Source organism: Macadamia integrifolia, unplaced genomic scaffold, assembly GCF_013358625.1.
Source record: "Macadamia integrifolia cultivar HAES 741 unplaced genomic scaffold, SCU_Mint_v3 scaffold571, whole genome shotgun sequence".
NCBI lineage: Eukaryota > Viridiplantae > Streptophyta > Magnoliopsida > Proteales > Proteaceae > Macadamia > Macadamia integrifolia.
The window spans coordinates 348,593-372,958 of NW_024870489.1; the positions used below are offsets into that span (position 1 = coordinate 348,593).

General features: G+C 36.6%; 1 pseudogene; it reads right to left on the bottom strand.

Annotated features, from left to right (window-relative positions):
- Positions 1–563: 563 nt before the first annotated feature.
- On the bottom strand, positions 564–23,324 carry LOC122069285 (annotated as a pseudogene).
- Between the last annotated feature and the right edge of the window lie 1,042 nt (positions 23,325–24,366).

A 24,366-nucleotide genomic window follows, 5' to 3' on the forward strand; every position in this document is an offset into this window, starting at 1 on the left:
AATTTTTTTTTATGAGAAGAATAAGAACAAAAGATATTGATTTGGGTCGGATCTAAATTTGCATAGCTTTTGTATGAAAGAAAGAATAATGCCACCCACTTATGTGTATCTACGCCAAGACGAATGAATGTGAAAAGACCATGTTGCCCCCATGCTGATGATGCTCCAATCCTCCCATTGATCATACAGCTGGTGTGTATCAGCACCAGCGGGTCCCTTACCTTTTTTATATATCATCAAATGCTTATTACATTTTAAGAGTATAATGCGCATCATCCACACCACCCCCCCTCCCCCCCCCCCCCCAAAAAAAAAAAAATATATATATATATATATTACCTTAACATCAAAAGAATGATAACTTAAACAAAAATATTATCTCTACAATTCTGAAACAACTTACTTTATCAGTTTATTATATTGAAGAGGGGAAACCATCACATGCGATGAACAAAACAAACACAACCATAAATATGAAAAGAAATAGAAAAAAGAAAAGCATGCATCATAATTCTCATATTCATTGTGATCAATCATTTACTCATTCAAGTTTCAAAAAAGGATTGGAAGGTTAAGACTTAAGATCCCCATTAATAAATCTGATAATTCACTTCCATTTAGAAAGAAACAAAATACTGTTAAACTGAATATCAATATCCTGATGGCATATGCATTAGGGTTTGAGGAATCTCCTTTTTAAGTAGAGCACATAAGCTTTTGACATATGGCTCAAAAAGGAAGAAAAGGACTTTAACCAAAAGAAGAGTTTAGACAAAGTATCTTCCCCATCTCTTTTATTAGCCAATATTAACTCCAAATAGTCTAAAACCTTTCTAAATTGCCTCGCCTCTTCTGCCTTGCTCCTCCATTGAACCTCCAAGGGTCTCTTCTTCCATTCCAAGTTGTACATGTGAATCCATCATTCTATAACTATCATTTATTTCTTCATTCTTTTTCTTTGCATCAATCATATAAATTTCCCCACCTCCCCAGATCTTCCTCTGCAGTCTACCCTATAAAAGCTAATAATGTCATTAGCCTTCAAACATTTGTCTTCAACAAAGTTGTTACAGCCTTTCGTAAAAACAAAACTTTGGCTACTTCTCCCGTAACAATATTGGAAGTGCTTATCAAGAAAAGATAAATCCATAGTCTTCACCTTATTACCATCTTCAGCTCCTTCTGTACTAACTTCAGGAACTAGAGAGAGGTATCTCATTGCATTTTCCTTTGGGATTTCAAGCTTATTATACTTCCCAACATCATTAGTGGTCAACTCTTTGTGAAATAGCTCATGGTGCCAGGCACCAGCTTCTTCACTTGGCTGTCTTTGGCTTGTACTTGCATTGTTTTTGGTAAGGTTCACGTAGAAGTCCATAAACTTAACTGATAGGAACCATCCTTTATCATATTCAGAATGGCTTCAGTGCTGTAAAGATCTTGGAAGGTAGGCTCATGAACAGTGAGGTCAGTCGATGGAAAGTTTCGATGTGATTCCCTTCTTCGTAGTTTGAGTGATGCACTGTCATAAGCCATTGCGGCTTCTTCATTTGTTTCAAAAATACCAAGCCAGTTTCTTTTGTGGTTAGCAAAGATTGTAGTACCCCAGACGCAACCATTTGGTAGCTTCACTACCCCTTTGAATTTTGGGTAGGAAGACGCATCCTCACCTCTTTGTCGTCGTCGGCAGCAGACGCGGCGGCGGCGGTGGCTAATATTGGTTCTCTCATTTGAAATCATAGCTACTGTCTCGTCCTCCATATTGTTTTCTGCTAAAAAAAAGCTCAGAAAATAACTATATATAAAGGATGAGGACATGAATTCATCATAACAGTTTACAACAAAATGTTTCAGTTTTCTATAACTACCGCAAGAATTTATTTATATTAAAAAAAAACCAAGGGATTCAGTATTCTCATGACATAATTGTTGGGACTTGGTACAATTCATCTTTAAAAGCTTTCCATCCGATGTGTGATAATTGCTTTCGCATGGGACCCAACAATTCCAGCTTTGATATGGCGTGTTGGGACTCAAATAGAGCTCATCCTTACAAGCTAACCATTAAGGAGAGGGTGCTCAAGTTCTTATGTGCCTCCAAATTGGTCCATTCCCATCCAATGTGTGATAATTGCTTTCATGTGGGTAAAACATAGAATAATAATAATCAAATCCATGGGTTCAAGCATGAATGAGCAATGATCAATACATTCCAACAGAAGTATCCTAAACAACTAGATCCAAAACTAAGCATCAAAAGATCCACAAAGAATGTATTGACAAAAAAAGTCGTAAATACCCCCATCCAAATAGGGAGGAATCAGGATCGGTCTCAGCTGATTCTGCTGAACCGATCCTGATTCCTAAATCCCAGGCTTGAACAAACCAACCATTCTAGGATTGACTAATTAAGACCAAAACCAACTAAACATATAATAAGTAGGTTGATCTTAGTTTGAGAATTGAAGATCAATTACTTGATCTGTTAATTTGGGTCCAACCAATAGACTAATTTATGGTTTTGGTTTGGTCACCTAGATCGATCAGTTAATTGGTTAATTTCAAATCTTGGTAAGGGTTTCGATTTGGTACTGATACTGAATACCAATACCAAAATCATATCCAAAGAACTGTATCGAATATGACAAAATGGTTTTTTTTTTCTGGTATGATATTAATATTTAAGACAAAATTGTTGGATATGTACCAAACATGTTAAAATAGAAAAGCTATACCAAATACCAAAACCGTACAAAAATACTGAATTACCGAGTATAAATAATAAAAGGTAAAAAAAGGGCAAAAATTTTGTACCAAAATTGTATTTGTACCAAATAAAAATTGAACTTATACAGAATAAAAACCGTACCAAAATTGTACCAATCCGTATGATGTTGATATAGAAATGTAGGTATTTTCTCGATACGGTACAGTTTCAAGTCTACTTGCCTTACCAAAACCATACCAAATACAGATTACTGTACCGATTGACACCCTTAGATCTTGGATTAATAAGATTGAGATCAACAGAGACTAGCTAGAACTAACAGAACCTAATCGATTTACCCCCACATGTGAATAGAACCTCAAACATAGAAAGGATAGAGATTTTTTCAAACAATAAAAATGAAAAACTCACCTTGATTGATGAGATCAAACTTGTCTTTCGTCAATAGCTAATTGCTCTGATTGAAAATTTCTCTTTTACGAGAATAAAATTCTACGAAGAACAATAAATTTATGAATACAAAAATACAACAAGAGAATACAGACATAACAAATGAGATATATTGTAACTAAACTTACCTACTCTCTTTGTCTTCCACTATTATATTATAAGGATTTTTTTTGAAAAGTAATAAAAGAAAAAAAAGAAAAAAGAAAAAAAAAAACTGAAAAGAGGATGAAGAAATAGGAGATACAACCCGCTGCAGAACTTGAAAAGAAAAAGATCTCCAAAGAATGAATGAGAGGAGGGAAATATATATAACTAGAGTGTACAATTAGGGTTTTTTCTTTCCTTTTATATTTTTCCCTTTTTTTCCTCGCGCTTGATCTGTTACACGAGTTAGGTGTCGCTGCGTTAAACCGAGGTTTACCCTTGGGTCTGAACCATAGAACCGGGCAGGTTTGAGGGGTATTTTCGGCATTGAAGATAATTTTTTTGGAAGTTGAATTCTGTATGACTCAATACAAGCATAAAAAATTCAATTCAACATATCCGGTTTTATCCCGTTTCAATATCAGATGAATAAGTTACTACTTCATAATGTTCAGGAGCATTTTAGTCTTTTTGCATGGCGAAAACTATTACTGGATTTCTGAAAATTTATAGAGATTTGAGTCATGGTCCATACCCTTTTTGTTTCAGCTCAATCCAAATCTTTATAAGAAACTTTTGGATATTTCCACGGGACCGGTTCAAAAGATCTCAAATCCAACTTTAAAATGCTCTCGGGGAGTTTGTGAAATAAAAGTTTGTTTTTGAGGGGGCTCTATGTAGTTATATAAAAGTTGGCAGCCCCTAATATGTTTTCTCTAAAAGGCGCATGAACCTTGTTACGATTTTTAGAAGTTTTAAAATTTGAATTTTAAATGAACGAAGATGATTTAATCCCGCTATTTTGCCTTGCCGATCCAACAGTTGTAATCCATGACATTGCTCCGCAAGCTGCCAGCCGGTAAGATTCCAAATGGACATATCTCAATGGTAGAACTTCAAATGGCCATAAATTTTGATCCAAAAGGTTAAATCGGTCCATTTAAATTGTTGCCCTTTTGTTTTTTCGTGCTCTATCTATTGAAAGTCCTAGAACAGAGTTTTGAACTCATGAAATCCATGGATTTTAGAGAGGAAGTTCCCCCTTGATTTCAAACCAAGAGAAGGGAGAAGAAGAGACCTATGATTTAGAGAATGGATGCTCCCTTCTTGTTGGTAAGCCATTGAATGAGCATTGTTGCTTGATAGAGGTTGTTCAAGCTCCATTAATGGAGGTTTAAGATGATGGTTGTGCATTAATGTTGCCTCATTGAAAGCTAGGGCAAGAAGAAAAGAAAATAGAAAAGGGGGAAGAATAAGGAGAGGTTCTTGTGGTCTTATGCATTGAAGAAGAACAAAAACTAAGAAGGGGTGCTTGCGTGTGACTCCATTATGTCAGTGAACATGTGAAGAACCAAGTTCCTCTTTATAGGTAAAGTTGGTGATTCTAGTGACCAGTGGAGGGTCTCAAATACTTCTCAGAGTATCAGAGCATTATAGGCAACTAGCTATAAGCCTCCCTAACCTATATGCATTTGATGTTATTGTTTGTGAACATATTATATATATATATATATATATATATGTAGATGCTAGGCATAGGTGAATTTGTATGATATCTGTTCTAACTTCTGAAGCATTGGAAGGCAACTGCTATAACGCCATATCTATCAATATTTTTTTTGTAATAGGTGTATAGTGGATGCTAAATATCGGGGGTGTGAGCTCCCTAGTAGTATGTGCTGCTATTTGTATCGGCACTGCATGCGCTTTCTCGGTTGTATGCTGGGTAAACTTGGGAGTGGGTGCTCCACTTGTAGGTGCAACTATAGTAGTGAATTGAGTAGGTATGAAGCTTTTACATGCACTACTCGGGGGATGTAGGCATCTTGCCAAACCTCGTAAAATTCCATGTATTTTGCGTGTGGATTTATATTTTTGCTTTGTATTGCTAAGAAGTGCGTGGAATGTGGAATGGGTATGCACAGTTGGAAGTGCCTATAAGAGGCTCAGTGTGCATATGATTGTGTGCTAGGAGGTATAGTGTTTGCAAGGATCGCCATTTCAACATACTCGTCAGATTAAGGAAAGAAAATTAGCCACACAGATTCACCCCCCTCTCAGTGTCTACCAGGTTACAACATATACAACAATGAAAGCAATATAGATGAAATAAACATACTCAAGCCAAACATTTAAGATATCAGAATCTGTCTTTGGGATTGGACAGGGATGATATCGATCTGATCGCAATCTAGATTGATCACTATTGACCTAGATTGGACAGAAATACCCCTAGTTTTTATTATTAAAAAAAAAAAAAAAGACCTTTCACTCTAATACCCTTTGTCTGTATCGATCTAGTGATATGATATCAGCCAAGAATTAGGATTGGACAGGCCCGATATGATCTGATTTGATTCCTCAAACTGAGTCGAACACAACACCAAATCTAATATGGAAAACCTTTCATTCATATGAAGGAAAAAATCAGATGGCAATTACGAGAGGAAGCCAGTAACATCAAATTAGAGTTGCAACGTTTCTCTTCCCAAGTTTATGCCAAAACTTGAAATTTATGATAAGAATGGAAAAAAGAACAATTACACTCGAAGAAATAAAAGCTCACAAGCATCAACAAGATGGCACTAGTCTGCTTCTAAAAGGCCCCAAATATAAATCTCAAATAAATTGAAAAATCAGCGAAAACACAAAGCACTAATTTCAATTACCCGTCTTGATCAAGATTGTGAGATATATATATATATATACTGCCTCAAGAATTTATTAAATGTGAGATATAACTTCCTACAGAAATTTTGCAATGCTTCTCCAAAAAGGGCTTCAAAATTCTTACTTTTTTCTACTACTACAAGGTTGACTTCTTTTCCTCAGAACCTCCCTCTTTTCTTTTTTCTTGAGAACTCCATCACATACACTTCCAAAATGTCTCTTCATTTTCTACAGCCTCGCTAAAGAAATGATAATTAGCCTTCATAGGGGTGAAACATGGCTGGATTTTTTAAAACCTCAGCCCGACCAGACCAGGGTTGGGTTAAAATATCTCGGCCCAGGCCCGACTTTGGTCTGGGAATGAGTGAGACCAAAACCAAACCATTAAGTCACTTTATTATTATTTTTTTTTTTTCAAAATCGGATTAGTATTGATTTAGATCGGTTTGTTTTAAAGATTTAACCACAATGAAGTCTTATATTCATAACCTGTAGAGAGGAAAGATTTGGCAAAAACATTTAAATAGATTTCCCCAAGTCAAATAAATACACAACCAAGAATATGAAACTTTAATTTGATGTGTTCTTGTTGTAATTGGAACAAAGAGGAATAAATTGGAAGAGGACAACCGTTTCCAGCTACCGTTTATTGGTAAAGGGCATTGATCCAGGTAACAGTTCCTCTCTTATGAAATTTCAAAGACTTCCCTAACCCTGAAGGATAAGGCAGCACGCCATCCGATTTACAGGCATCGATGACCGCTGTCTTGTACTTAATTGGAGGAGGAAGATAACTGATATTGAAATCAATGGTTATCTAATCAGTGAGAAGATAACTAATATTGAAATAAAAAAATGAACCCAACTATAAAATCATTAATTTAAGGGTAATTTATACCCTAGAGAATGCCACAATTATAAGAACACTCCTTCTGTTTCACCAAATTAGACTCAGACCCCCTACCGTCAGTCACTGTTAAGGAATATACCTTATATGCTGATGTCAGCAATTATATTTTATTTTAAATACCAAAATACCCTTGTAAAATATGAAGTACCTAAAATACCCTTGTAATAATTTCTTTCACCCAAATCGATTTGGGCCCATTTTAAAACCCAATTTACCTATCCACCGACGATCGTTCAGAGCATCGGCAGCGGCAGCATCGGCGATGGACGATGACGGACGTCCGTCGTCCTGTAGGACCTCATGGCGACTGGCTATTGCTTATGCTCCACCAAAACTAATTAAATTACTTTTTCTCTAATCGGTAAGGCTAAGGCAGTTGCAGACAGAGGAACAATCATCTATAGAGCTAGGAAAATGGGCGTTGCCATTGTTTTCAAGAAATGAAAAAAAAAAAAAAATACAAACCCCACAACTTTCACTGTTCTAGGAACCATATATAAATCCCCAAAGCCTAAGAAACCTTCCATTCCAATTTCCATGCCAGGGGTGGCATCCAAAACAGTAGTAACAACACCTGTAGAAAGCTCAGGTAATACCTATTGATCCAGTTTCTAGACCCAAACATCAAACACTCTTACAACCTAAAAGTAATGGATACGGGGACTACTCAAACTCCCCAGAATCATCATCGTCTTCCTCATCAAACCCTTCATAGAACCTTAGCTCCAACTCCTCAAGCCTCTGCTCATCGTCCCAAACCCCATCAGAGCTCTCACCTTCATACAGATGAGTACTAAACATCCAGGCAGAGTAACACGAAGAATCCAAGTAATCAAATAAATCATCACAGTAATTCCGGTAGTAATTATCCATGACTGAAGCGCCCAGAACCTTCAACCTAGAGCACTTCTCATCTAAGAACTTGTCATCAAGTTTCACATCCCCACAACCTCTCACATCTAAGGATTCGAGTTCTCGGCAACCAGAGAGAATGTTGGTTTGACGGCGAGCCATGGAACCACCACTCGATGTCCGGCGCAAGCAATTAGATGGATATCAATGAAGAATGCCGCTGATGGTGGTGCTGTGCCGTAAATTGCGTCTCTCTCTCTCTCTCTCTCTCTCTCTCTCTCTCTCTCTCTCCTCCCGATGAAGGTGAGAATGGATAGAGGTGAAGAGGAATTAGGTTAAAATGAGTTTTAGTGAAAAGGGTATAACGGTCATTTTAACTCTTGACTTAACAGTGACTGACAGTAAGGGGTCTGAGTCTAATTTGGTGAAATAGAGGGGGTGTTCTTATAATTGTGGCATTCTCCAGGGGGTGGCGCTATAAATTACCCTTAATTTAATTGTACAACTAATTTGTATAGTACATAAAGAGATTTCCCTCTATTCATATATTCATACTCATTGATTTGTAATAATACCCCTTACAAAAGGGAAATATTCTCAATAATATTTTAATCAATGGATAATTAATTCATCTATTCATAACCTTACACTCAATGATTTTTTTTATTAGTTTCATTTGGTTCAATTTTCAATTTGGATATCATTCATTTCAGTGCGTTCAAGTTTTCAGCTGGTCACTTGATACCTCAGTCCAATACTAGTTCAATTAGGATCAGTCTGGATTGGTCCAGGTTTTTTTGTTGGTTTTAATAGTTCACGCTAGGTTTTTTGACACCTCCGGCCCATGCCCATCCCTGCCAAGCTCAACCTAGTTGAGCCCAGTCTTGATTGACCCTAATCAAACTTTCCAAAGCCAAACTAGCCTTAATTGACCTTGGTTGTGGGAGTGGCGGCAGTACCAATACAAAAATTTTACAGCATTAGATCTCAATGAACATAAACACAGAACACAAAAAATAGGATTGAAGATTAAATTAAATACACTAGCGGCACGTTCCTCTAAAGGAATGCAGTATGAGCGCTCCATCTCCGTCTTGAGACTCCCTCAAATCCAAAAACCCCTTTTTATCTTGAGCAGGAAGAAAAATCTCTCTCTCAAGTTTTTAATCTAAAGTTTGTATTGTGCAACTTAGGATTTTGGTTTAAGGTTTTTTATTTTATTATAGAAAATCATAACTGGAATATTCCATTTAGACAGACATAATCAAGCCATGTGGTGTGATCCTAAAGGTTGGTCATTAAGTTGTTTTTAGTTGCACAAAAGGTTAATTGCACAAAAAGACAACATTAAAAATGGCATAACTTAAAAACCCCAAAGGTAAAAAGTTTTATCATACTTTACCCCCATACTACTATCACCTACAATGGACCTTTGCATGCAAAAACAAGAACCATAATCTTATCCCCAACTAAATGGACCTTTGCATGCATAGAACAAAAATGCCACCATTAAAACAAGTTCATTATATTTTAAACCAAAAGGGTTGGGCCAATGAATCGACTAAATTATTTGAAACACATTTCAAATAATACTATTTACCGATCCTCATCATCTATTAAACAGAATAGCAGGAAAAGTAAAATAAAATCAAATTAAAATCTTCAAAACCCACCTGCAAATGGCTCTTCACTTCGTCATTTGTAAGGCCATCTACCTTCATCAGCTCTCTTGTTTTCTTGGGTGTGCAGCTGCATAGAAACATGAGAAATTGAGAGATTCAAAAACCATTCATAGATCTTCTAAAAAAGAAATAAATCTTTTTAGATAGATCTAGCTTTATTTTTTGGGAGTAGAGATAAAAGAAGAGTAACAAAGGGGAAATCATCAAGCACCATTGCTTCCATAAATTCTTTATATTTTTTCTTGATTTCCACTAAATTCAGTTTTCTCTAATCTTATCTTTTCTTTGTACTTTCACTAGCGTGTATGATTCCAAAATGTTTTGTCTAATAATCCACTTGCTTAAAGGCTGAAAACCAACTTCTTGACATTGAGGGATGGGTTCAAATCCTCTGCGGTGAGTGGCAGTGAGGATCCAATGGCTGGACGGGTCCCGACATACACCCCAGCTGTTGGATTTTCACTACCTCACTGCTGAGGATTTTTGTGCTTAAGGGAGTGAAGAACAGAATCATTGCCCGCCCGGGCACTGATTAACCAATGTGACCCGCACAACCCACTCAGCTAAATCATGAGAGTATTATTGATGGGTTGGCTTGCTCCTACCTATACAATAGCTAGGTGGATTAGCTGTGTCCATGGGCTGCACTACTCTTTTATATAAAAACCAAAGTTGACATCCCTTGTAATGATTAAATGACATGATTGCTTGATTAATGTGAGGAACCTAAAATGAAGGAAACAATAGAGTGACAAAATACGAGCTTTATTATGAAAAGGTCTATTTGTGTATTTGTTTTTGTTCTCTTACATAACAAAGACCAAAAATCATCATGTACACACCTGGTAAATCATTGATTCGATTGTATAGCTCTCCGTATTTTCATTCGTGCTTCCTTTGGAAACGATAATCCTCCATCTCTTCTCCGGTAATATATTCGCCATGTTTTGGCATAATCCGTCTCTTAAAAAAAAATCCTGAACAAAAATATATTGAATGAGAACAAAAAAGAATCATTTACTTAAGAATGTTATTAGTACACTAGTACACTACAAGAAATAAGAGCAAAACGCCACTAATGATTTTACAAATGATAATTCCACCTGCCTCAAAACTGCTTCTAATTCATCTGTCCAAAAGCATTACAGTTTTTTTTTTTTTAATTAAATGCAATTAAAATTGCCCCCAATAGCTTAGTTTTAGCCCACGCAGTACCACCATTAACCACGGTTTATTACCGCAGCTAAAGGAGAGTTATATTAAGAAGAAAAAATCTTCAACTATTTATAATCAAAGATGAAAGCCATCCACCCTCTCCCCGGACTACATTCCCCCTTGCTAATCCCGTCTCCCCAAACCTTACAACTACGAACCCTAACCTTACAACTCCTCCCCATCCCCACCCTCTAATGCAGGAGTAGATTACAAGTAACTAACTCCGCAGCTTAAAACCCCAAACAATACAAATAAGAGTAAAAAACAAAGAAATAATACCATCAAATAAATCCCCAAGGATACAATACCCATATAGGAGCAAAATCAACCCAAAACCTAACCCGATAGGAGAGAAAAAGACCTGTTATAAAGCTGGAGAAAGAGAGGTGCGGCCAGGGCTGTAGGAGTCCAATTGAGTTGCACTCTTGGGCGTAGATAGTCCCTAGGGAGGGTATAAAAACCTCCAAAGTTGAAAGGGTTCTGACAGCTGGTTGTGAAGTTACAAACTTTTTTGATTTTCTGACCTAAGAGAGAAAACTGAGAAGAACCTTCAAGAACAGTAGCTGAATGCTTCCAACAGTGACTAGGTAAGGATCATGGGACCCTTATGAGGCCTGGAATACCCTGATTGAAGGCCTGGCTGAACAGAGTACAGAAGAGAGAAAGAGAGGAGATCGATTTCTCTCTTATTCCCACTAGGATTGCTGATCGGTTCTGATTTCTAGAGACTTTTATCAAAATCTGAACTATACTTATTGAATGTTACAGAAAATAAAATAAAAAAGAAGAATAAAACAAATGGAGGGTTGAGAAGGGTGAAAGAGAATAAAGGAAGTGACTATCTCAGTCAGAGCTTCTCACCCACAGCTATCTCAACTGCTCTAAGCATTTAATTACAAACTTTCTCTTCATAAATGTAAACTTTCTTTCATTCAAATCTGTCCAATAATGGTACATATGCCTCTCTGTTTATAGAGGGGAAATTTACAATCATACTAATACTAGGAGCTAGTTTCCCAATAGGACTAGACACTCCTACTACAACTAGGAGCTAATTTCCCAATAGGACTAGACACTCCTACTACAACTAGGAATTCAAAATAGGACTAGGAATTGAATTTATGACTCCAACATGGAGTAGGACTAACTAACTAATAGTCCATATAGGACTTTACAATCAACTCATGGCCTAATGGGCCTTTATTGAATTAAATAGCAACTAATTAAACTAATGAATAAAATCCTGTTTTCCTACCTTCTACCCATATTTTAGGTCTATTAAAGTGGCACATTTAAAAAAACACCCATGGGATCAAAGGCCCAACACATACATAACACAACCCAAGGCTTATTTGTAATAAAATAAGTCTAACTGACTTATCTACATCAACTCGCCCTCTCTTAGAAAAAATTCGTCCTCAAATTTTGTAAAGTGAGGGTGATTATATCATGTTGCACGTCTCTCTTCAAGCCGTAGAAAAATTCAGGTAGTTCTTTCATGATAAAGATGTAGTCTAGAATGTGAGGAACTCGATCTTCAAGATACTTTAATAGGATGACAAACTCTATATGCTCAACTTCAACATCTTCGGATGTATCCATAGGGTCATCTACATACGCACCTTTGATCTCTTCTAACTTTAATGCAACATAAAGCTCTTTTGGTTCATCTACCTGGTGGTTCCTAATCGGTTCCATTGATGGTTCAAACACAACTTCATTTTTTAACTCCTTAAGATCTTCCTCTTGGCTGTTCACAATCATCACAGTTGTTGTAGTGTCAAGTTCCCTAGTCTCAACCTCATTGTCCATTGTGGCAACCTTGTTGCTTTCTACTTCTCCCACATGAGTCTTGTTGATGGGAACATCAATGACTAGTTCTTCCTTAACAATAGGAATGGCTGGAAAAATTTTTACACTAACCTCAACTTTTGACTCTAGTTCACAGGTCAAAGGTGTCTTCTCTTGTTGCTCATTCGCAATAGAGGCCGATGATTCCTTTATGCCATTGTCAAGTGTGGGTGGCTTTTGGATATCTGGTGGAAGGAAGTATATGTTTCGTTCATGCTTAGATAGGTACATGCCTGCCAACTCATACTGCATCTTGTCCCACATTTTATGTTTACATTCTTGAGCTTGAAGTTGCCTTTCACGGACTTTCCATTGCATTCGAACACAATCACTCATCTGGAAACATGCATATTGGCGTTTTTGTGTCTCTGTTAAGTTGTAGTTGTCAAAGTACATGTCCAATTCACGCATCCATTCAAGGAATTCCCCATGAAAATAACATGGCTGACCATTAGATTGGGCAGCAGTGGATGTATTCTGATGAAAATCCTGTGGAGGGAAGAGCATTCTTTGAAAATATACATGGAGATATTGTGTCACTAACTCGTACTTCATCTCTTCCCAAGTCCTAGGCTCATGTCCTTGAACTCAGAGTTGCCTTTTATGGACTCTCCACCAATCTCTAGCATGATCAATCAACCGGAAACAAACAACTTGAAGCTCCGATACCACTTAATGCAGGAGTAGATTACAAGTATCTAACTTCACAGTTTATAACCCCAAACAATACAAATAAGAGTAAGAAACAAAGAAATAATACAATCAAATAAATCCCCAAGGATACAATACCCATATAGGAGTAAAATCAGCCTAAAACCTAACCTGATAGGAGAGAGAAAGACCTGTGTTATAGAGCTGGAGAGAGAGAGCTGCGGCCAGGGATGTAGGAGTCCAATTGAGCTGCACTCTTGAGCGTAGATAGTCCCTAGGGAGGGTACAAAAACCTCCAAAGTTGAGAGGATTCTGATGGCTGGTTGTGAAGTTACAAGCTTTCTTGATTTTCTGACCTATGAGAGAAAACTGAGAAGAACCTTCAAAAACAGCAGTTGAATGCTTCCAACAGTGTCTAGGTAAGGATCGTGGGATCCTTATGAGACCTGGAATACCCTGATTGAAGACCTGGCTGAACAGAGTACATAATAGAGAAAGAGAGGAGATCGATCTCTCTCCTATTTCCACTAGGATTGCTGATCGGTTCTGATTTCTATCCAAATCTGAACTATACCTCTTGAATGTTACAGCAAATAAAATAAAAAAGAAGAATAAAACAAATGGAGGGTTGAGAAAGGTGAAAGAGAATAAAGGAAGTGGCTATCTCAGCCTGAGCTTCTCACCCACAGCTATCTCAGCTATTCTAAGTATTTAGTTGCAAACTTTCTTTCATAAATGCAAACTTTCTTTCATTCAAATCTGTCCAATAATGGTACATATGCCTCTCTATTTATAGAGGAGAAATTTACAATCATACTAATACTAGGAGCTAGTTTCCCAATAGGACTAGACACTCCTACTACAACTAGGAGGTAGTTTCCCAATAGGACTAGACACTCCTACTACAACTAGGAATTCAAAATAGGACTAGGACTTGAATTTATGACTCCAAAATGGAGTAGGACTAACTAACTAATAGTCCATATAGGACTTTACAATCAACTAATGGCCTAATGGGCCTTCATTGAATTACATAGCAACTAATTAAACTAATGAATAAAATCCCGTTTTCCTACCTTCTACCCATATTTTAGGTCTATTAAAGTGGTACATTTCAAAGAAAACCCATGGGATCAAAGGCCCAACATATACATAACACAACCCAAGGCTTATTTGTAATAAAATAAGCCCAAGTGACTTATCTACATCACCCTCTCTCTCTCCCACCTTTCCATTAATTGAGAATCTAAATTACGCTAAAAGAGGCCTATGAAGTTCTTTGCAACTACTACCATTAAGTGAATTTCCTTTACTTTTTAGAGACAGTAGCATTGAGTGGGGATATAAGAAAAAAAAATGGCGTGAAGAATTAGGTCGTATTAACTAAACCATTACTATTTAAAAGAAAAAAACATGAATTAAATTAGTAGAAGGTGGTGGTCATGGTTTCATTATTTGTAATTTTATTAATAAGTTTCTTTTGCATGTCAAGGGGAATGAAAGAAAGAAACAAATAAGAAAAAAAATATAGAAGCATTAGTCATACCAAATGTCTTATTTTAAGTAAAAGACTTTAGGTCAAATAATGTATTCTTTGAGATGTTTTGGAGAATATTAATCAAGGCGATAAGGTAACTAAGCCGACGAAGGATGGTAAAATATCAAGGTAACGCCTAGGCGACCGAAGCGCCAGTCTAGGCTGAGCCACCTTTTTATGATGGTTATGTTCCTTTTAATTTAGAAAGATATTTTTATTTGCTAGAATCCTTCCTCTCTTGGTTAGTAATCACATTTATAGCATTTTATCATGTTTTGTGGCAAGTTTCTTTAATAAATATATATTTTATAAGATATCTTGGTTGATAATCGCATTTATAGCATTTTATCATTTTATCATGTTTTCTTTTAATATCTTCTTATTTTATTTTATAAGATATCTTCTCATTATTAGTATTTAGATAAATAGTGTTATATACTTATATATGGTACTTTGGGTATAGGATCCAAGCGAAAAAGTTTATTTCTTGAAATAAATTAACCATAGGTAATGCTAGTAGAACTATTGGACTTCTTCATGCAATAGGAAATGCCTCATCAGAGATCAAGCTTTGTAAAAAAGTGGATACAATGGAGATTGCTTGAGAACACCCAAATCGTGGCAAGAAAACTCGCCTAGAAACCTGAACACGGAAAACCCCCAAATCTTACAATGCTTGCTCAAAAAGACGATAGTACGTATATATACTCCTCCAAGTTAGGTCGCTCCATCTGGTTGCGGCCGGTTGGGTCATACTGTCCCACGCAGGGGCTACGACATCTACTGCCATCACAAATCTCAACAAAAAATAACATTCATGTTGCCAAAAAAAATGTCGAAGCGGGCCATTCTTCAAAAGGGGTCAAGAAATATTCGAGGCAAACATAACAAGTTCAATGAACATGTGAAGAGTGAACACTAACTTGTTGTCTAGCATCAAACCAAAGGAGTAAGGATACAAAACTAAGATACAGAGTAAATTGAATTCTTCACACCTAAAGGACATGGAGTCAGAATAAGCACTCAATAACAGCATTCACTCACAAACTATAATCTTAAGCATAAAGAAGCATTGGAAGAAGTAGCAAGACTTTGTTCCTATTGTTCTTTAAGGAGAATAACTTTGCACATCTGTAAAAGTGTCATCCTTCAAAAAGATCAAAATGAATTAGGTAGCTCTTTTTATTTCTAAAAATGTAAATAATGCTTTGGTAAAGATATATAAAGTACACCTAATACCTCTACATGTTGCTGAGATGTAATTACTAAATAGGAAAAATCACCATTTGATTGCTCCCATGATAAAACTTTTTTGTTTACCTTCAAATAAACTTCATTCTTCCCCCACCTCCTCCCCACCCCTTCTTTATGCATTCCTTTGAAAAACATTTTCATTTATCTCCCATTATAATAAGATTAAGATACTCAAATGAATCTCCCAGAATCCAACAACAGCGAACACAAATGTGCTATCTAGTGACATGGCAAGGACTTGTGTTGTTAAGAAGGAATTACAACCAGGGTTTAAAGTATCGGTCTGTATCGTATCGTATCGGCCTATATGATACAGACCAATACGATACATGGAATTTTTAAAACCCTTTTGCATCAATACATATCATACGATACACACCGATACGTACCGATACTCTATGAAAACTCAAAATCAAAGTGAAATATACGTATCGGTACGTATCGGTATGTATCGGAATGTATTGGTATGTATCGACTGTTACACACCGATATGGTCATAAAATGGCCAAAATGGGTATTTGTTTAGAAAAACACAATTTTTTGAGGTGGTTTTGCTCCAAAGTTGCTGTCAACCATTTTTCTCTCTAACTAAAGTGGAAATCAAGGTTGGGAATAAGGATTTTACATTTATGGGACAACTACAAACCTTGGATTCTTAGTGCGATACTCTCAATTTACTATTTATGCATAATACATGTTATATATAACTTTTTTTAACTATTTTTTAATGCAAAAATGTATGAAAAAGTGTTTTCTATCCATTTATGTGCGTATCTTTAGCGTATCTTAACGTATCTTTGATACGATACAATACCCTCCGATACGTATCTTAATTTTGGCTGACCGATACGACGACCGATACCGATACTTTAATTCTTGATTACAACATTGTCAAAGTGGTGCGTCTGTTACAAGATTGTCAAAGGGGTGTGGAATTCTAAGCTTTGATTGATTGATGACCGAAACAAATCGATTTTATTTCAACTAAGGGCTGCTATTGAACTAACAAATGCCAAAAGGAAAAAGTGAATAATAACAATCATGTTCTGTAAGGTTCCCAACTAATAAGAGATAAAAGAACTTTAACAAAATAACGAATTCAAGAGTCTCAGACACTTCCATAAACTTCAGTGCCAAGAAAGCTCTTTAAACCCGGAGATCCACAGGTCTGTCTTCCATTCCAATTCAGCCCAAAGCATTGGCAGGCTGTTGGTCAAGGGAAAATGGGCAATTTGTTTTAAGATCCAAATGTTTTATTGGAGAGTTTCGCTACTAGAATCACTCTTCTACATATCTAAACAGTCAATGGAAATCCAGCATACTCCACATATTTGTTCCAACATTAAACCACCTTCTTTGCCCCAAAAACTAAAATTTTGAATTAAATAAAATACTGGACATTCGTACGACATCAAGTGAGCATAAGGTTAAATTCCAAAATGTCAAAATCTTTATATTAGCTTTAATTTGAAAAATCTCAAACCAACTTTCCTCGGTGTAGTCATCAAGACTTCTAGCATCCCCAAAGATCAAGTGTGACACTACAGGTGCTTCAGCTACCCATTAGGATGCATAATGCCACCAAAAAAAAGAAAGAAGCAAAGGGTGAAACTTACCAATCATGTAATACTTGTGAATTTAAAAAGAAAACAGAAAATAATGAAAAGTTTATTCAGAAAAAGGGGTGGGGCTTTTGGGAACAACTTCCAATAACAAACTACATTTGAAATGCACAAACATAATCCAAACATCATAGAACTCTGCTTCATCCACTGGCAGACCTAGGCCCCATAGAAACTGCATAGCATCCAAAATATTCATTAAGTTCAGAATTTCCATTATAGTTCATTTTTGCCTCGATGGCAACGTTTTTAGGAAACCTTCCGACAACTATATCATGATTTAATCAGGACAGACTCAAAATTTTCAATCTAAAGGAATCAAACAAACTTCAAAGACTAATCTGCGCAGATGAAATGCATAGAAAGTACAGTAGGGAACCTCAACTTATTCCGATAGTTTCAGATCACACAACAGAGAGAGAGAGAGAGAGAGAGAGAGAGAGAGAGAGAGAGAGAGAGAGACCTGGTTCATGATGTCAGGGTTGGCTTCGACAGGCAGCCATTTCTTAGGGGAAGCTCTTTCGTCTGGACCAGCCATCGCTCTCGTCTCGGAAGGAAGAGAATACGAAGCGGAAAGTGACGCGATGTGGAAAAGAAAAAGACCGCTAACAACCCGCAAGTGTTGATTCTAACTCGTCTTTTATACTTCGCGTGCGCTGAAGAAATGCTGCGGAACAGCCGAGCATCTTTCTCCATTGATGGTGTGGCGGTTACCAGGGTCCGCTCCCCCTAGGGGTGTCAATGGAATCGGCCCGGTTGGTTTTGCTTACGACTTTAGTTTAGGACCTCTCACCACGACCGGCTTGTATAAGTAATCGGTCCTCATATGTTATGGGTATTGTTCTCATTTATAAACATTTGATCAGGTAGGTCTTTAATAAGGCTACTTTAGACAAGCTTTAAATAGATTAATGATATATTGTCTTTAAATGATCTTTAATCGGACTTTAAATGCATTGAACTAAGTAAAAAAGCTTTAAACATGTTGGACTGAGTCAAGCTATTAATTGATTAGATGTCCATCGGATGACACCCTTGCACCAAGAATGATTGATTATAATCAAATCGGAGTAGAGCCCAACAAGTTAATTTATTAGGCTAGGTTACTTCAGGTTTTAATTGATCGGGCTTGATCGTGCATGCCGGGGCTTAGAAATAGACACACATGGCCTCACACCTATAAAATTGTGGGACATAGGCAGCAGGTGGCTCAGAGGATAGAGTTTTGTTATTCTGATTCAGATTGTAATTTGAATTACATTAAAGAGTAGAATCAAAGTAGCATATGTACTAATGCATTGCAAAGGAGTGTAGAGTAAGAACAGTGCCCATATTAAAGGGAGATTCAAAGTTTAAAGCATCAAGATCTAATACTTGCATTTTTATTTTATTTTATTTATTTTTATTTTTATGAGAAGGAGGCTAACCTAAGAAGATTAAGATCAAAAGACATTGATATCGGACCGCTGATGTGTATCTACGTCACAAATTAGGGTGGAATAACCATGTCACCCCGTGTTGAAGATGCTCCAGTCCTCCCATTGATCATGCACTGGTGTGTATCTGCATGCAGATAGCGTTCCCTTGCCCCTTATATATATATATATATATATATATATATATCCTCAAATGCTTATTAAATTCACCCAAAATATATATATATATATATATATCACGTTACCAAAAAAAATATTACGTTAACATCAAGAGAAGGATTAACTTAAATAAAAATATTCTCTATAATTCTGAAACTTCTTCTATCAGTTTATTATATTGAATAGGTGAAACCAACACATGTAATGAACAAAAGAAACACAATCAAAAACATGAAAAGAAATAGAAAAAAGAAAAGCATGCATCATAATTCTCGTAGTCATTGTGCTTAATCATTTACTCATTCAAGTTTCCACAACCCTGAATATCAATGTCCTGATGGCATATGCATTAGGGTTTGAGAATCTCTTTTTAAGTTGATGACATAAGCTTTTGACATATGGCTCATAAAGGAAGACGAAAAGGGTTTTAACCGAAAGACGAGTTTAGACAAAGTATCTTCACCATCTTCTTTACTAGCCAATATTGACTCCAAATAGCCTAAAACCTTTCTTCATTGCTTCTCCTCTCCTGCCTTGCTCCTCCATTGAACCTCCAAGGGTCTCTTCTTCCATTCCAAGTTGTACATGTGAATCCATCATTCTATAACTATCATTTATTTCTTCATTCTTTTTCTTTGCATCAATCATATAAATTTCCCCACCTCTCCAGATCTTATTCAATAGTCAACCCTAGAAAAGCTAATGATGTCATTAGCCTTCAAACATTTGTCTTCGACAAAGCTGTCCCATCCTTTCATAAAAACAAAACTTTGGTTACTTCTCTGGTAACAATACTGGAAGTTCCAAAGCTTAAGTTGCTTATCAAGAAAAGATAAATCCATAGTAGTCTTCACCTTATTATCATCTTCAGCTCCTTCGGTACTAACTTCAGGAACTAGAGAGAAGTATCTCGTTGCGTTTTCCTTTGGGATTTCAAGCTTAATATACTTCCCAACATCATTAGTGGTCAACTCATTGTGAAAGAGCTCATGGTGCCAGGCACCAGCTTCTTCACTTGGCTGTCTTTGGCTTGTACTTGCATTGTTTTTAGTAAGGTTCATGTAGAAGTCCATAAAATTGGACTGATAGGAACCATCATTGATCATATTCAGAATGGCTTCAGTGCTGTAAAGATCTTGGAAGGTAGACTCATGAACAGTGAGCTCAGTCGATGGAAAGTTTTGATGCGACTCCCTTCTTCATAGTTTGATTGATGCACTGTCATAAGCAATCACAGCTTCTTCATTTGTTTCAAAAATACCAAGCCAGTTTCTTTTGTGGTTAGCAAAGATTGTTGCATCCCAGCCGCAACCATTCGGCAGCTTCACTACCCCTTTGAATTTTGGGTAGGAAGACGAGTTTTCATCTCTTGGTTGTCGCAGCAGCGGTGGCTAATATTGGTTCTCTCATTTGAAATCATAGCTACTGTCTCGTCCTCCATATTGTTTTCTGCCAAAAAAAAAAGCAAGCTCAGAAAATAACTATATATAAAGGAGGAGGACATGAATTCATCATTACAGTTTACAACAAAATGTTTTAGTTTTTCTATAAGTAACGCAAGGGTTTATCAGAAAAAAAAAGAGAGAAATTCAGTGTTCTCATGAAATAATTGTTGGGACTTTGGTACAATTCATCCTTAAAAGCTATCCATCCAATGTGGGATAATTGCTTACGCATGGGACCCAACAATTCCAGCTTTGATATGGCTTGTTGGGACTCAAATAGAACTCATCCTTACATGCTAACCATTAAGGCAAGGGTGCTCAAGTTCTTATGTGCCTCCATATCGGTCTATTCACATCCAATGTGTGATAATTGCTTTCATGTGTAAAACATAGAATGATTAACAAATTCATGGGTTCAAGCATGAATGAGCAATGAGCAATACATTCCAACAGTGAATCATAAAGACGTATCCTAAACAACTAGATTCAAAACTAAGCATAACAAGATCCATAGAGAAGGTATTGACAAAAAATTCGTAAATACCCCCATCCAAATTGGTAGGAATCAGGATCGGTCTCAGCTGCTTCTGCTGAACCGATCTTGATTCCTCAATCCCTGGCTTGAACAAACCAACTATTCTAGGATTGACTAATAAGACCAAGACCAATCAAACATATAATAAGTAGGTTGATCGTAGTTTGAGAATTGAAGATCAATTACTTGATATATTAATTTGGGTCCAACCAATGGATTAATTTATGGTTTTGGTTCGGTCACCTAGACCGATTAGTTTATTGGTTATTTTCAAATCTTGGTAAGGGTTTCGATTTGGTACCGATACTCAATACCAATACCAAAATCATACCCCAAGAACTGTATCGAATATGACAAAATGGTTTTTTTTTTTCTCGGTACAATATCAATATTTAAGACAAAACCGTTGGATATGTACCAAACATGTTGAAATAGAAAAACTATACCAAATACCAAAACTGTACCATAACTATACCAAATACCAAAACTGTACCAAAATACTGAATTACCGACTATATATACATAAAAGCTAAAAAACGGCAAAAATTTTGTACCAAAATTGTATTTGTACCGAATAAAAATTGTATTTATACTGAATAAAAACCGTACCAAAATTGTACCGAGCAGTACGATGTTGATATAGAAACGTAGCCGTTTTCTCGATACGGTATAGTTTCAAGCCTTCTTACCTTACCAAAACTATACCAAATACAGATTACTGTACCGATAGACACCATTAAATCTTGGCTTAATAAGATTGTGATCAAATAAAGACTAGCTAAAACTAACTGAACCTAACCGATTTACCCCCACACAATAGAACCTTAAACATAGAAAGGATAGAGATTTTTTCAAACAATAAAAATGAAAAACTCACCTTGATTGATGAGATCAACCTTGCCCTTCGTCAATAGCTAATTGCTCCAATCGAAAATTTCTCTTTTACGAGAATAAAATTCTACGAAAAACAATAAATTTATGACTACAAAAATACAACAAGAGAATACAGATATAACAAATGAGATATGTTGTAACTAAACTTACCAACTCTCTTTGTCCTCCTCTATTCTATTATAAGGATTTTTTTCCTCTCAGAGAAAAATGAAAATTAATAAAAGAAAAAAGAAAAATGAAAAGAGTATGAAGAAACAGGCGATAGTCGCGATACAACCAGCCGCAGAATTTGAAAAGAAAAAGATTTCGAAAGAGCACCGTGAACATTTTTTAACCAAATAGGCTTAGCTTTGGTGGGCATACTATGGTTTATAATCGAGCCAATCTATCTCGGACTACAATCGAGATGCACAGACGGGCCTTCATCAGGCCTTAGCCATGCTTAACTCTAAATGGGCCTTCCCAAAAATTCGTCTCTATTGGGTTGGAAGGCCAAGAAATATTACAAACACATTTTCAGAACACGTGATAATTTGGGGTGATGTGTGATATTGAGAGGCTCCTAAGTTATAATTATTGTTGTGATAGTTCCATGAGTTGCAGGGAGTGATATACAAACATATTACATGCAAAGTGTTATGGCATGACTAGATATGATTTTATAAACCAAGCAGTGACTACTTGGGCCTTCCTATTTGGTTTTTTTTTAAGAGAAACCAAGCAATATAAGTAATAGGACATTATGAGCTTTTAAGGAAACATATATACCTGATGGATGCTGCAACAGTTACTTCCGTCTTTCCCACCAAGGTGAAAATGTAGAACCTACCACAGTCTAGACTGCTCAAGTACATTGATCTTGAAAGAGGGAAGTTACACAATTTACAAATTCAAATATTAGCAATCATTTTTGTAAGTCTAAACTCCCCATGAACAGTATCTATCTGCAATATTCATGGTGGGACTGTCTATACATTGTCTTCACCGGACTTCTGTAGATGACCCTTCCAACTATAACTCTCTGATTTACCATCTTCATCATCTTCCAAGCTTTTCCCACCTGTGGTGGAGATACCTCCAACACTACCCGACAACTGAAGGGGGCCCTGTGGATACCCAGACAGGGAAGCGCTGGGCTTTGTGGTGGCCCCATACTGATCTTGAGACATCCATAATTCTCCTAATAAAACAACTGTTTGATTATCTTGGGTCGTTGCAGTAGCTGGAGCTCTTGTGTGAAGTCTGTATTTCCGAAACAAAACAAGACAATACCCATCTTCATCATCCATTAAACAGAATAGCAGGAAAAGTAAAATCAAATCAAATTAAAATCTTCAAAACCCACCAGCAAATGTCTCTTCACTTCATCATTTGTAAGGCCATCTACCTTCATCAGCTCTCTTACTTGCTTGGGTGTGGCAGCTGCATAAAAACATGAGAAATTGAGAGATTCAAAAACGATTCATAGATCTTCTAAAAAAGAAATAAATCTTTTTAGATAGATCTGGCTTTATTTTTTGGGAGTAGAGATAAAAGAAGGGTAAAAAAGGGGAAATCATCAAGCACCATTGCTTCCATAAATTCTTTATATTTTTTCTTGATTTTCACTAAATTTCATATTCTCTAATCTTATCTTTTCTTTGTACTTTCACTAGCGTGTATGATTCTGTTTTGGCTAATAATCCACTTGCTTAAAGGCTGAAAACCAACTTCTTGACATTGAGGGATGGGTTCAAATCCTCTACGGTGAGTGGCAATGAGGATCCAATGGCTGGGCGGGTCCCGACATACACCCCAGCCATTGGATTTTCACTGCCTCACTGTAGAGGATTTTTGTGCTTAAGGGAGTGAAGAACAGAATCATTGCCTGCCCGGGCACCAATTAACTATGTGACCCGCACAACCCACTCAGCTAAAAGAGTATTATTGATGGGTTGGCTTGCTCCGACCTATGCAATAGCTGGGTGGATTACCTGTGTCCATGGGCTAGCTAGGTCCAATTGTGCCACCCCTTAATACGTATCCTTATGAATTTATGATTACCAGGGTAATACTATAGTTCCATTTCTATTCTTTAATTCAACCACAGAAAAGGAGGTCATGACTCGTGGCTGCACTACTCTTTTATATAAAAACCAAAGTTGACATCCCTTGCAATGATTAAATGACATGATTGCTTGATTAAGGTGAGGAACCTAAAATGAAGGAAACAATAGAGTGACAAAATATGAGCTTTATTATGAAAAGGTCTATTTGTGTATTTGTTTTTGTTCTCTTACATAACAAAGACCAAAACTCATCACGTACACACCTGGTAAATCATTGATTCGA